The sequence below is a fragment of the Vulpes vulpes genome, chromosome 4, assembly GCF_048418805.1.
Source record: "Vulpes vulpes isolate BD-2025 chromosome 4, VulVul3, whole genome shotgun sequence".
Classification (NCBI taxonomy): Eukaryota; Metazoa; Chordata; class Mammalia; order Carnivora; family Canidae; genus Vulpes; species Vulpes vulpes.
The window spans coordinates 128,271,052-128,284,221 of record NC_132783.1 but is presented as its reverse complement, the minus strand read 5'-3'; the positions used below and the strand labels follow the sequence as shown (position 1 = coordinate 128,284,221).

Here is a 13,170-nt window from a genome sequence, read left to right as displayed (position 1 = left end):
AAAGATAGGAGATCCCAAGGTAATTTCAGGTGAATCTGCCAACTTGTTTTCTTGCTTCTTGAGGTGATATGCTAATACTACTCAAGTGTGGAAAATTTAGGTGACAGGATGCAAAAAAGGTCCTGAAATAGCTAGACTACGTGCTTGGAAACTCTATGTATATATACAAATACTCCAATACTGCAGATCAAGCACCACAAGATGGCAAATATGCACAAGGACCCCTGAGCTAAAGTTCACTCTCTGTCATTATCCCTTCATGTTTTGGGAAATGGTATTGGACCAAGTAAGTAGTGAGAATAAATAAATCCATTTTTAAATTAAACTGAAGGATGGAAATATTCAAAGTAGCACATTAACCATGCTAAAGGAAACAGATTTGGGATTTTAGTTGCTGCACAATTGAAGCAACTATATCAAACACTAAATGATTCAACTCTATTGAAATACCTGTATAGGGTCCATTCACACTACAGATAGATGAGCGTAGGAAGCTCCTATTGCAATTAGACAACCTACCGCTTAATGTCAAACTCTTGCTTGTAAAGTCTAAGCAGGTGAGACAGGTTTTGTTTCATGAACTCTCTAGGAATCCAAGTAAATGTGGCCGAAATTATGCCTGTTAGAATCGTGTAAGTCATCACCATTAATTGGTCCTCCCTTCCACAAACACATCTAGACATCTACCTTAGGAATCACGAAGCACAGTTAGAAAGTTGGGAAAAGTAATTCAAGGAATGCTGTATCTACTGCAGCCTTCAGGGAAAAGCCACCCTTATATGATCCCAAACATTAACCAATGTTCCTGATCAAAGAAACTTTCAGGAAGTCAATTTCTTTTTTTTTTTTTTAAGATTTTATTTATTTATTCATGAGAGACACAAAGAGAGAAAGGCAGAGATACAGGCAGAGGGAGAAGCAGGCTCCATGCAGGGAGCCCGACATGGGACTTGATCCCGGGTCTCCAGGATCATGCCCTGGGCTGAAGGCAGCACTAAACCACTGAACTACCCAGGCTGCCCCGGAAGTCAATTTCCATACCACCTCTGGCAAGTCATTTGAGTGACTTCTACCAATAAGATTAAAATGAAGGTGGTATTTCAGAGAACTAAGTGTTCTTACAAAATGGACATACAACGTGCTTATCTTTTTCTTAGTTATAATAATAATCAAAGAACACAAGGAAAAGACCTCAAGTATCATCTTAATCTGTATAGAGTCTAAAAAAAGTTTATTCTAAAATTTAAAGAGTGACTTGGAAGATTTTCTAACATACTGACTTACCACAGAAGCCTTTTCCAGAATAAGCAAATGGAATGAGAGTTCTTCCTTCTTCCAGGCCTCTTAAATGCATACCATCCCTATCTGGGTTTTTTTAAGGTGATAAAACATGGGGTGCCACTTGGGTCTATAGTTCTAGCATAAGATGAACTAGTAGCAATGGTTGCTCGTCACATGCCACTTTGCTGGGCTTTCACTGAGACCTCCCAGCCCATTATGAGATATTCCTATTTTTACTGAACTACAAAGAGGCTTCTGGTTAGCCTACACAGGAATGTCAACATCAATGACTCACTGTAAAGGAAGTTTCCCTGGTTCATAAAAAATGTAATATTAAAGCAACATGTTTCATTAGCTTTTAGAGCTATCTCGTCCGTCTCTGAACTAGTAATGACCTGTTGCAAATTTCTGTGCCTGCTAAGTAATTGACACTTAACTATGGCAACCATGGGATGAATATAAGTGATTAGATTGGTGCTCCATGTATAGCCTCTCTTTATTATCCCTATTATAGTCATTAAATAAATGTAACTCGAGCTGGTCCTAGAAGCTTTGGACAGATTCACGGTGGCATCTGCTATTTTCTGGTCTTAGAATGTAGGCATTTTTAGCATCAGAGAATGTAATTAGATCATTCATTTCCTCAGCTGAACTCTATAGCCCTGTGCAAAGACAAGTCTTCTTTGAAAGCCACTATTAAGTTCCTAATCCAATCTTTATTAAAAAGACTCAATATTGTAGACAAGGAGGTTAAAACAAATCCTCAAAAAACTAATGATCAAGCCCTTCTATACCCCACAGCTGCCATCTAGTGCAGCAAAATCTGAAATTAGGAGTGTTTATAGTTGTATTTTTTTTAAAACTAGGATGCAGTCCTTAATGAACTAGAGAAGCATGTAGATAATGAGTTCTACTAAAGAAAATAGTGAGAGAAGTAACACTAAGGGACTAAATTTTCTTAGATCCACTAAAATAAGCAAAGTTCTACTCTGAGGGCTAATTCTCAGAAGTGGATGTGATTAATATTTCTTTCTGAGGGTCAATCTGTCCAGTGTCGAGGTTCTCTACCCTAAGTTCCAGTCTACATTTGTACCTCCATCTAAGAAACTCCCTTAAAGGGTATAAACAAATGCCTTTCCTTTTGACTCTGAAAAGCCTGTCATCTAGCTCACATTGTGCCTAGCCAGAGTAACTACAATAAATGGAAGTCATTGGCTACCCTAGATTTTACCCTGAAGTCATGCTATTAGAAGATTAAGAAGGTCTTCGAATATTGATAGCTTTAAAAAATATGTTATTATTATTATTTAATTTTCTTTTGTTCAGAGCATATTGGGATTGGTGATTAATCTCAGATTAAAACCACTATGGAGACTGCAAACAAAGTTTGCCCCCAAATGCAAGCTAATTCATGTAATAAATCTATGTCCCTACTATGTGCCAGGCACCCTTCTAGAGCTTGGGATATGTCAGTGAGCAAAGTAAAGATCTATACCTTTGTAGGGTTTACCTTCCAGCAGAGAAACACATAAATATATTATAGTCTTTCAGAAGGTGATAAATGTCCTGGAAAAAAAGAGAGCAGCCGGGTAGGAGATGGCTTAAACAGGTTTCTTAGGAACACAGAAGGAATACCATATTTTTATAAGTTAAATTATTGGATGTTTGTTATATGCCAGGTGTGAGGTGTGATGTCTCATTACATGCTAAAGTATCATCATCCCTACCTGATGGGAGAGAAGATGAAGTACAAAAGTCAACCAACCCACTAAAAATTCCAGAAGTCTAATACATATGCTCTTTAACTTATTTTAGAATTATACAGGCAAAAAGAGAGAATTAAACACAGTTCTTCAGATTGGAAGAATATGAATTTTCAGATTGGAGGAAAGTGAATTTGCCAGAAAATACATTCAGGAAACAGGAATTGATAGCAGTCAGTACAGGATATTTATGTCAGCTTGGCTAGTACACGAGTGGTGCTGGGTGATATGAGGGAAAGACTGAAAGGTGGGTCAAACTGGATTAGAGTGAATTTTCAGAACTACATTTTGTCTAGAGGTATCGGGAAGACTTTGAGGTTTGGAGCAATGGTGTGGAGGTTGGGGTGGTGACAAATCTGAGCATGGACCATGGCATCAAAGAGTCACATAGCTTTGTAGTAGGATAGTCGCATGAACTTGCCACTTTGAGTGATTCAACTCCGGCTTTTTCATTTAAATACTTGGCCAATCTTTTGGAAACAAAGCCTTTTGATTGAAAGGTTAAGGTCTAACAATCTCAAATGTCAGATCCAAGGTTAGCCCATTGTGCCAAGCTATGATGCACTGTGACCCTCAAACTTCAAATAAACCAAATGTCCTAAAGGTGGCTTAAAAAAAAATCAAAGGCCATTATGTCTTATAACCTTCATTCTAAGAAGATCCATTTTATCCTAAAAATAGAAGTCCCATAATGTCAGTTTTCTAAAAGTTGATATAAGTGAATTGGTAGTTTGAAATGTGAGCACCTAAAGGAACATCCTTTATAAAAGCCAGCTACTAAGATAGTCATGTCGTTACAGCGCCTCATTTGGAGAATATATAGCATTTCCCCATTTTATACATGTTCTCCATAGAACTTGAAAGACTAGAAAGATCAGTACCAAGGAAATGCTGGTTAAGAAGAGAGTGAGCAGGGTAAGAGACAGGTCTCTGCTTCTTATGCATTTAGAATAGTGATTTAAGGGTGACATGTGCCTTTCCGCATTTTAAAAATTAAATTCCTTGGAGACAAGCTAATTTGTCAGGTAGCAATATCTAAAATGTAGGTAAATCTACAGACTACCTTAGGCTAGGGATAGAATCACGAGGGCACTTTAGAATTCAGTACATAAAATTAAACTCAAAAGCTAAAACTACGATGTGAATACACACATGTCCGGACCATAGAGAATGCTGCCCACCATAAGCTTTGAACTATTGGCTTAGACATCATTCATTGATACTTACCTATCCAAAATTATTGAGAAAAATTCCTGATGTATTAAAAAAAATGAACAGTAAGGCTTGAGTCAAATGGACAGTAGAATTTTCAAAAGTTCTCTTACGCTGGGATTTTAAAAGTTGGGCAGTGTATGGTCTATTGTTGATTTTTAGGCTGTTTTCCTTGGACCCAGTGAGGTCTTTGCAACAATAATGAATTGGCAACCCAATTTAGGCATTTTGAAGAGCCTAATGGATATCACATCTTTACCCACATTATAGCTGCAGTATGCTATTTAAAAAAACAGGTTTCTTTTGATTTTGGCAGAAATTCTGTTAAGTCAAAGGGATAATTATTAATTATCCAGTGCTTGAACCAAAGGTTTCATCTACTTTCTCCATTTTTATTTAATTTTTAATTTTTTTTTTTTTTTTTTTGGAAACAGTTTAGTGGCCACTTTAAAAAAGAAAGAAACTGAAGGAGAATAAGAAGTTGTCCTCTGGTGAAGTATTAGGTTGAAAACTATTCACCACTATGATAATTATTCGCCAGGTGATTATACCCATCGGTTCAGATCCTATAAGAGCTATGATGAATACTCCATTGGTAGAAGTTAACCCAAGGACTTGAAAAGATCACACCATTTGGAGAATTTCAGTAACAGCTTGTCCGCCTTTCTCAGGCCCTGAGCAGACATAAACTAGAGGAACATACAGACATTACTCATTATAAATAACCTTAAAGTTAAAAAAAGAAAAAAAAGGACTTGGAATTGTTTTACTTGTACCAATAGATGATAAGGTGAACTGAAGTTTCCCATTCTGCTCACTCCATAATAAATCACAATCAATGTTGCAAATGACAGCAACTTGTCACTCATTCACTTGGCCATCTGGTTATTGGTTATAGAACACCTACTGTGTGCCAAATGCTTGCTATGCTACATCTACAGTGATTAAAGACACATGCCCTCTGTTCTCAAGGGGCTTACAATATAGGCAAGGGACGGACGCCTGGGACACCTGGGTGGCTCAGTGGTTTAGTGTCTGCCTTTGGCACAGGTCATGATCCCAGAGTCTTGGGATTGAGTCCCGCATCAGGCTCCCCGGAGGGAGTATGCTTTTCCCTTTGCTTATGTCTCTGCCTCTGTGTGTGTGTGTGTGTGTCCCTCATGAATAAATAAATAAAATACTAGGGCAGCCCTGGTGGCACAGCGGTTTGGTGCTGCCTGCAGCCCGGGGTGTGATCCTGGAGACCCAGGATCGAGTCCTACATCAGTCTCCCTGCATGAGCCTGCTTCTCCCTCTGCCTGTGTCTCTTCCTCTCCTTCTCTCTCTCTCTGTCTCTATAAATAAATAAAGCTTAAAAAAAAGTCTTAAGAAACCAAACCAAAACAACAACAACAACAACAACAACAACAACAAAAATGATATAGGCAAGGGAGAGAGAACATGCAAGTACTACAATCGGTGCTAAGTTTTTTAGAGGAAGTGTTTCTGATTAGGATAGAAAGCCTCATTGCCATTAGTAATGTTTAATAAGAGCAAAATTAGACTACTTCAAGGAACCCTATATAAATTGCTTTCTTATTTTTATCAATCATGGAAAGATGCAAATTTTGTCTTAAGGGCTTAATTACCCTCTTCAACAGATAGTTTTAAAATTATGACATTTACTTAAATTGCTAATTAGACGGAGGATATTTACATTCAATGTTTGGGAGTTTTCTATAACCATATTACAATCTGGAAGAGCATCTGTGTGACAGAGCCAGTGGGAGGAAAGAATCTTGTGATACACTCGGTTATTAAAGAATGTCAGTGATGATTCCTGAAAAAGTTAGCCAAATTTCTGAATCAACGTTATTTTCATAAATACCAGAAAGAAACTCTATGCTCACTTGGCATTCAGTTTTGTCACTTCGTAAGGGCAAGCAATTCAGAGACGACATGAACCTCGGTATTCTAGAACCAAGCACGTTCTGTGGCACTCTTAATTATCAGATTTTCTGGGTATAACAGTGCCGCTTTCAAATCAGGCAAAACTACTGAATTATAGATTTTAATGAAGCAATATTATGAAAATTTAACCAGGGCCTGTCCCAAAAGTGGCTTTGGTATTTAAGTAACATGGCCTATTGACAAGAGCATTAAAAAAGAAGTGTCCAATAGCACCTGGTTGATGTCAGTCTTTAAAATATTGGACTTCATTATCACTGCAAATAGTAAGCCCTTAAACAGGTGTTGGCTACATGAAGTTTAAGAGTCCAGATCCTAAAACCAAACACGGTTGCCTCCATTGTTTCTATTAAAGAGTTCTTACATAGAAAGTTGAACATTCGTATCTCTATACACTACCTGGAAACAGAACAACATAATGTATTTGGTATGTGAATATGCCTAAAAGATCAGTAACAGTACTTACTCTCTGTAGTTTAGCATAAAACGAAGATTTTATCATAGACTGTTCACATGTCTACTGAATTTGGCCATCCTGTGACCCTCTATTTTCTGGAACTGCCCTTTATGTCCATTCTCCTCCTCCCTCCCCACCAAAAATTTTTTAAAATTTTTAGTATTTCTCCCTAATCTTGCCTCACCACTACCCCAACTTCCCGTTTCCAAAAAAGCAATACTTCCTTGTATCATGTATCTTATCCCTCACAATTAGCCAGCTCATCTTACAGCATTATTTTGGTATTTTCTGTAGGCCTAACATAGGTACTTTTTAAGATATTTAGAATACTTGAAGTAAAGAAACTCTTTGTGGGATGAATTTTTCCTTCACTTTCTCAAAAGAATCCAATGAGAATCTAAGTTGTAAGAAACGAGTTGTAACTGATCTACTTTTATGGTTGAATTCTTGTGGTAATGCCCTATCAGAGCTCATGGCCTTCCTGATTTTATATTATCTGGTATCTCTCTCTCTATGTATGTATATGTATATATGTATTTTTAGAGAGAGCAAGAGGGAAAGATGGAGACAGAGACCTGTTCCCTGGAGAGGCTAATCTTTTCCATTTGCCCTATACATACACACACACACACACACACACACACACACACACACACACACCCCATACCTTCTTGTATTGCATCCCTAGCCTGTAATATTTTCTGGCTTCACCTATGTGAATTCCTGCCTGTCATTCAAAGTCCACTCAAGATGTGTTGCCTTAGCAGAGTCTTCACCGACTTCTCACTAGCCTACGGTTTTTCTACACTTGCCATGACCTATTGTTGCCCTCTGATTCACGTGGACCTCCTTCCCCAACTCAATGAAATTCTGAGGTCAGGTACTACTTTTCAATGTCCCACGTAGTTTGGTAAATAGTGCACTTAAAACATTAGTGATAACATAGTTTCCACGTGTTCCATAATATTCGCTTAGGCAAATCTTTTCTCTACGTTGCTGATTTGTCATGAAATGTAGGTTTTTCTTCAATTGTTAAATGATCTCTGCTCAAATTCATTCTGCCAATATAGCTAGGTTAATTTATCTGAATCAGCATTTTGTTTTCCTGATTTAACAAAGAGATCTACTACATAATAAATACAGATTGAAGTTCTTTGTCCTTATATACGAGTCTCAGTGCAATCCATCTCTCCTTTCCAAACTCATGTCTTCCCTCTCTGCCATCTGTACTTTCTCTTGGTCAAACTGGCCAGTCTGTATCTTTGGACACATGTCTGCAAAATTTGCATATGTACTTCTGCCTAGGATGCGTTTTTCTTCTATCTGACTCCTACCATTCTTTTAAAAGCCACGTCCATTATCACACTGGTGTCCTTTTCTTTCTCTGGACCCTCTCTATACCATTTAAATGTAATAAAACCATACATTAGTTGAAGAGATGTCATCTGGTCTAAATGTCTTGTAGGCAGCGATTGTTGACATTTATGTGTCTGCTAGCAGGTGTCAGGACAATATTATCATCCAACTTTCAATTACAGCCAACTTTTAGTCATTGAGAACTTTAGACAAGCTGAATAAATCAGAAATTTCCAAAGAACAAGTTAACAGGCAGTTATACAAACATCCATGCAACAAGATACCCTTCAGAAGACAGCTTCAACATTGGATAAATTTAAATTTTCAATTTGTTTGTCAATTGTCAACATATACACTTCTGAAAAGCTTCAGTTATAGCTGAACATTGGTCCAAGCAGAAATTGATATTCAGTCTCCTTATTATCAACCAGCTCTACTTCAAAAATGGGATGCATTTAAGATGTTTAACCTTAGAAGCAAAGGTTAAAAAAAAAAAAGCCCAAACACAAAAACAAAAAATACCACCCTCACCCTCCAGTGTTAATAAAATTAAAGCACATCAGAGACTTTCTTTTAGAGGACAGATATTTGAGCAACTACTCAGAAACATGCCATTTCCACTTCTGATCCTCTGATCTAGAGGTCAGTTATATGTTTCCCACCTGGATTAACATTGTGCCCCAAATCCAGACTGCTCAGCATTCTTCATATAACCAGGCCAGCCCTTTGACAGGTGTTCGAGCATATGATAACTAAATGATAACAGAAAGCACCTTAGGATCTGCATTACATATCACAGAAGATTAAATCAGGTTTGGGCCTGTAATAGGACACTTAAAATATGGAAAATAAATGAGGTCAGTTGTAGGAAATGTCTAGAACAAGGAGGACAGCTATATCCAATATGGACACATTTAGTGACGCTATTCATCACTCTCCAATTCTTTGAGTATGGATTAACTCTAGATCTTAAGAGAACTGTATTGTCCTGCCCAAAGAAGATTTAAGTGGTACCTTAAGAGTTAATATCTGTGGGCCTGTGTTGGCTTAGGAAGCATTGCCACATTCTCTGCTTGACCCTCACATTTAATAGTTTCAAGGTGTGCAAGAAAGAAAGTCTTCTAATTTTCAGCTGAAATGTATTCATCTTTAGATTTTAGCTTGCCTAAAGCTCACAATTAAAACAGGAGCGTTTTCCAAATATCAGCTTAATTGGTGCATTGAGAATTGTAGTTCTAGAGCAGGTGCATTTCTGAAGCAGCAGTTCCGAGAAAGCATATATATATTTTTTTTTATGGCTTCACCATTAACTCTAACTTTGAGGCAACTCATTTTCCTGATGGAGAACATGAAGCTCAGACATGATATCTCTTGTCTTAAATGGCAATGTGAGTTGTGGACACAGTCAATTTGCAGTGCAGAGTCCAAGGTCTTAACCACTAACCTATGTCATCTCCTTGAAACCAGAGTTCCAGTTCTCTAATTCTGGATCACACCCTTATATTTCTCACTCTAAGGTGTGATCTCTGCTAATCATCAGTCTCTGATTAGCATCCATCATTCTTAGGACTGTTTTGCAAGGTGAGTGAGGCAGTTACGGATGAGGAATATTGAGTAGCATGCCTAGGAAATGGCAATGCAAGTCCAGAGTCTATGTTCTTTGTTTCATGTGATGTAGACTTTCTTCCAGTTTTCCACTCACTAGGCGCTCTTCCACGGCCAGGCTAGCAACATAATCCACATAGTAGGTACTTAGTAAATATTCAGATGAACACCAAGATTCAAGTCATAAAGATACATGCTTGAATCCTAGCTCTTTCATTTAGTGATATGACCTGGAGCAAGCAGATATGTAATTATCATATTTGAGCCAAGAAACAGAGATATTTTTTCTATCTTAAGTTCTTTAAAGTGAAGGATAAATGGGATGATATTTTCTAAACCATAAAGCTATGTAAAAACTAAGTGTAGTAGATTCATTTACCAATATGGAGAATCCTTCATCCGCACTCTGGGCATTGCATAAAAAACAAAATAAAAAGTTTTATAGGTTAGAGAAAGCCATCTGGTTCCCGGGTAATGATCTAGTTTACTAGAATCTTTTTTAAAAGAAGTAACTGGGACAGTCTCCTAATAAATGGAGATTAATCGTGCTCTTAAAAAACCCAAAGGAGGAGAAAGGATTTGGAAGTGAGGTGATAATATAAAACTAAGGAGTATATCGGTTTTCCTCAGATCACGAAAGCAACGCTTGAGATAGTAGGAAAAATGTCAAGGTCTGTGTTTTTTCATCTTTTGCATCCTAAGATCCAGTTAAACTGAGCTATGTTTAAATGCTTTGCTTTATTATTTCCATGACTTAGGAATCCAAATACTTTGTTATGCTTCCCCTGAACGACTGAATTATAAAACAAATGAATTGTGAAAGTTACTCTTAGATCATGTGGAGGGCTTGTTGAAATACAGCTGGATGAGCCCCACTGCTGGAGCTCGGCTCAGTGGATCTGGGATGGGGACCAAGAATTTGCATTTCTAACAAGTTCCCAAATGATGCTGGTGTTGCTAGTCTGGGGACCACACTGTGAGAAGCGCTATTCTAGATGAATTCTCTCTAGTTGTGAAATACACGTGAAGGTAACTAAGTATCCAGTCTTGAAAGACTGAATGAATTTGATTGTAAAAATGAGAGTTTATGTGTTTGATCTGTCCCATAAAGACCTCAGTCTGTTTCAGAGAAACACTGTGCATCAGGGAGAGATAGGGTAGCTTCCTACCCAGAGAAAATGTGAAACCACATATCCCTCCCCCCAATTTCTTCCAGGTTAAACTGGGTTTTAAATCTCACTTTTCCACAATTGTTACTTCCTATCCCACTGCTTCCCTTACTCTGTGGTTACCTAAAAATTTCAGTGACAGCCCTCCTGGATTCCGCCTTCTGGTAACTTCCTTATAGCTGAACACTCACACTTGGCCTGCTCCGTTCACTCCGAGTTCTTACTAGTTTAAGGCATTGAAGGTCACTTGCCTCTAGCTAGCTTGTATATGTGACGGTAGCAGAGAAACACTGCCAGGCTTCTTTAATATTGAGGCAATAGCTCCTAGTTCCTGAAATTCCATAAACCTTAATGTTTTGCTACCTTGATGATGTAAGAAATTAGAAAGAGTTAGATAATTAAGTGTTGAGATTAAAATAAGTTGAGGGGAGGAAAAGGATGAGGTAGGTAGACAGGAGATCCTACCTCAATAAAAAAGTCACTTCCATTTTTGGATCAGGAAGCAATTTGTTCAGATTTTGCTCACCCTAGAGTGGCAGGCTTCCTTCCAGGGTAGGAGAAGGATGCGGGAAGGGGAGTAACCATGGCAACCTGCCCAGCTATGTGGGCAAGGATAGGATGGGGCCGCACGCACTTGGAAAACTTTATTTCTAGCCCAGTCACTCCGTTTAGTATGGGTGGTCCCTGCTTTCCCACTTCCTTCTGCTATAATGCTGACTTGGGGAAGAACGGCTCCCCCTCTGTAGGGAGGCTGCGAGGGGGTGGAGACCTGAATGAGCCCGAAGGAGGTCAGCTTGACCAAAGCAAACTACAGGCTTCCAGGCGGAGAACAGAGAGCAACTCCCTGTCTGTTCCAGTGTGAGCACAGCAAACACACTGGCTTTGTTAATATTAGGTGCTTGAATGACGCTTTTCAGGTAGACGAGCAGTGCCTGATTTTGATGAAATTCTCCAGTCGGCCTTCGGTTTTCACAAAGACACGTAATCCAGTTGTTTGAGGGGCAACCAGAAAACAAAACACACATTTCTAGGTTGGAATAAGGTGTTCAAAGCATGTTAGATTGACAATCTCCCTACCAAACGTGGGCTAGGTACTCTTATTCTCTCCAGGCCAGGGAGCTTAAGTCCAGAGAGGCCACACAATTTGCTCAAGGTCACGTAAGCAGCAGTGGTGTAGCTGGGATGGGAATCAAGACAGCAGGACTCCAGAACCCCTGCTCTCAACCCACTACCTGACTGTTCTGGGTGGGGGGCAGAAGCTGGCATGAGCGCTAGCCCTCTGTGTCCATCCTCGGCATCACGTGTTCCCCTCATCAGAAATTTTTAGTATGTTTTTTTGAAGAAGAGGAGACCCGGTGGCCTGCTCTCCTCGTGATTCATTCAGTCCAGCCAGGCTACGTTGCCGTGAGCGAGGTTTCCACGCAGCACACCTAACTGCTGTTGCAGCTAGCAGCTCACCTAGAGGTGACTTTGGCCTGCGTCTGTGCGCCTCGGTGGCACGGCTTCAACTTTACAGGTACACGCAGCACCAGGGAGAATTTTGGAAGACCACATCCTGTTACTCAGGTGTTTCTTATTGCCAGTGTAGTTCTCGTTCTGATTCCTTTTGGGGGACAGGAAACCCGACACATTCAGTCTGTTAACCGACATTCCCCAGCCAGTCTGCTTTCAAGCCTTTCCACGCAGGGAGGCATGTTCTGATGACCGCGAGGGCAACCGAACACAGGAGAGCTCAGTCTTCAGCAGCCTTCCTGAGCATTTCAGCATCTCCACTTGTCTTTGAGAAAACGATCAATTAAATCCTCAAGGCAGGAGAGATGAAGGGAGAGAAACACACGATGCCTTCAAAACCATTCAGACAAACAAAATATCAGCGGTGGCAAGCTTAGGCTTAGGGTAGAATTAGAAATGAAGCCGCGTATAGTTGCTGTGCCGCCAAGGTCCACAAAGCCTCCTGCAGGCCAGGCGCCACCCAGCAAGGCATATACCTTCCTGCTCTCCTTAATCTTCAGATAACTGAGGCATGGCCAAGCAGGCCAACAGCTATCACCCCCAACCACCTGGTCAGAAGTTTCTAGAGGTCCCTGTACCACCTTCATGCCAACAAGTGTCTTAAAAGCAATTCCCTCAACCTAAACAAGGTGACTACAATCCATTCAACCTTTGGGGTAAGACAAGAAATAAACCTAATGCACAGGAATCTGGACTTTTCCATGAGTCTAAAACTGTAAAAAGTCTTCAGTGGAAATGCAGAGTCTTCCTCGACTGATTAGACAAGGCTTTTAACAAGTGCCATGGAGGGCTCCCTCCCCTCTCCTACAGCCTCAGGTGAAGATCCCGTTGTGTCCAGGATCAGAAGGCCAACAATATATATGTCACA

The 13,170-nt window shown here is 39.6% G+C and overlaps 1 protein-coding gene across 28 annotated transcripts in view; it reads right to left on the bottom strand.

Annotated features, from left to right (window-relative positions):
* Positions 1-13,170, bottom strand: part of DAB2 (DAB adaptor protein 2) — a 59,910-nt gene that overhangs the window by 34,670 nt on the left and 12,070 nt on the right. For 5 of the 28 annotated variants that reach the window (XM_026016681.2, XM_072757033.1, XM_072757018.1 and 2 more), the window contains exon 2: positions 12,249-12,393. The exons of 19 other annotated variants lie outside the window; for them this stretch is intronic. The gene's annotated coding sequence lies outside the window, so the exon portion shown is untranslated. Of the gene's footprint in view, positions 1-10,000; positions 10,023-12,248; positions 12,633-13,170 lie in introns of those variants that run through there. 4 more of the 28 variants (XM_072757034.1, XM_072757020.1, XM_072757024.1 and 1 more) reach the window with 2 other exon arrangements.